Here is a 2392-nt window from a genome sequence, read left to right as displayed (position 1 = left end):
TAAAATAATTATTAATTACAAAGGGAAAGAATAACTTTACAGTGAGAAATCCTGATAGATTCTAATTTAATGAGAGGACCAAAATTAATATCATCAGTGATGGAACCCATTTAAATTGTGAGCCGGAAGACAGGCTGTAATAAGAACACAGTGTCACTTCTGTGATGTTTCTTTCTGATTCATAACGTGAATCTCATCGTGAGGAAATACCAGACAAACCCAAATTGCAGGATTTTCTACCAAATGACTGGTCTGTAATCTTCAAAAGAGTCAAGGTCATGAAAATCAAGAAAAGAGTGACAAACTATTCCAGACTGAAGAATACTAATGGGAAAGGACAACTAACTATAACAGGTGATTCTGAGTTAGATCCTGTTGCTATAAAGGACATTATTGGGATAACTAGCAAACTTATATGGGTTTTGAGAAATAGATGGTAGTAATGCATCAAAATCCCTGATTTTGGTTATATTATTGTGGTTATGTAGGAAAATGGCCTTGGAAACACACACTAAAGTATTTGGGGGTGATATAATGCATCATGTCTATAACCTAATCTCAAATAATTCAGGGGGAGGAAGTTATATGTCCTGTGATTCTGATGTTTCTGTAAGTTCATTATTGTTTCAACATTTAAAAAATTAAAAGATAAAACAGTAGGCACGCTTCCTGCAAAAGGCAGAAAAAAATGGTTCATGCTTTCTGTACATAGAGGGAAATTAACAATGTAAACTAAAATCAGAATCTAATTTCTATTACTCTGATTGGTTTTTCTTCATATATTTTGTTTTTGAGTTGTGAAGGAGTGAGCATATATGAAGTGAAAATCAAAACTAAATATCAATGGTAGATATCTTACTGGTTGCAGAATGAGGTGGTCCATAAAGCCACTCTTTATAGGAGCTGTTAACCAAATCTTACCAACCTGTTCACCAACAAGTCAAGCTAAGCATTAATATGATGCCAAAGGTTTGGCTTAAAGAATTTATATACCTATCATCCTGTCCCCAATAGATAGAAATAAGTCAAACAAATTTACAACTATGAACTGTTATTTAAATTTACATGACTCACTTTAGAAAAATAATGCAGTTATTTCAGCAGCGACTTAATGATAATTTTATTTGCCATATGAGAAAATGATGATGTCCAGAAGAAAACTGTGGTCTACCCATCAGAGATCCAGCTTAACTACAGAATAGCTGCACTTCAGCCTTCTTGTTACTCGGTTCAGCTTGCACAGATGCAACAAGGTTTTGAATCTCAAAGATGGAGATCTATTATTCTTAAAGATGAATTTCCATAAGACCTTTTCCATAATGAAATTTGTATTAAACTTTCCATGCATTTCCATAAGACCAATAAGGAAATCTGCTTGCTCACTTTTCCTGCCAATCATAAATCAATGCTCAAAAGCATAGAAGGATTTGTGTTTACTCTGGAGACTACCAGGATACCCAGGGGAGGGAGCAGGTTGTCAGGAAATTAGTCAGAAGTACTGCCTCAGTTCTATTTAGTGCTAATCTCCTCCCCAGCGCATCCTCCCCACTGCTGTCAGGGGCATGTCCTTAGAGACAAAATAGCACAGTGGTTGGTATAAAGCTTAGACTTTGAAGCTGAACAGACCTCATTTCAAACTCTGCCTTTGCCCCTTACTGTTTAACTTTGAGCACATTACTTAGACTTTCTAAGCCTCTTTTTTCACCTGCATCAGAGGGTACTAGTTGCTCACCTCACAGAATTTCTAAAGAATCAAATGATAGATGTATCTTATAAAATACCCAAAAACAGTGCCTGGCACATGGTAAGTGCTTTCAAAATACCAGTTACTATTATCATTATTGATACTTTTAAATAAAAATCTGATAATGTTTTTATTAATAGGCTCTCATACTTACTGTGAGTGTCTTGACTTTCAATCCTTAGCTGTTCAACCTGTCTTACTATGAGAGCCACACGCTCACACCACCACTACCAACAACACTACCACCAACACCAACACCAATAACATCATCATGGTCATATTTGTGTCCACCTAATGACTTTGACAGATGTTACTAACAAATCTGAAATTGACTGGAGACCTCAGGAGCCCACTGAAGTCAGAGGCGATGCAAGTGATTTAATCTACAGCTATGTTCACAGCAAGAAATCCTCAAAGGAGTAGTGACTAGAACAACTGCCCCACTCAGCTCCATCCCATCAAGACATTTTAAGACAGTCACGCATGTGTTTTCCCTCAGGTCGTCTCACTGTTCACTCTCTCATTTTGTTCCAGTCTCTGTTCAATGTCATCTCCACACAGAAGTCTTTCCTGACCTATAAAAAGTATAAAATAACTCTATAAAATATTCCCATTACTCTCCTTCCCCTTCTCCTCAGTCTAATTTTT

This window comes from Propithecus coquereli, unplaced genomic scaffold (genome assembly GCF_000956105.1).
Source record: "Propithecus coquereli isolate 6110/MARCELLA unplaced genomic scaffold, Pcoq_1.0 Scaffold83, whole genome shotgun sequence".
Lineage (NCBI taxonomy): Eukaryota > Metazoa > Chordata > Mammalia > Primates > Indriidae > Propithecus > Propithecus coquereli.
Note: the sequence above shows the minus strand (reverse complement) of the source record.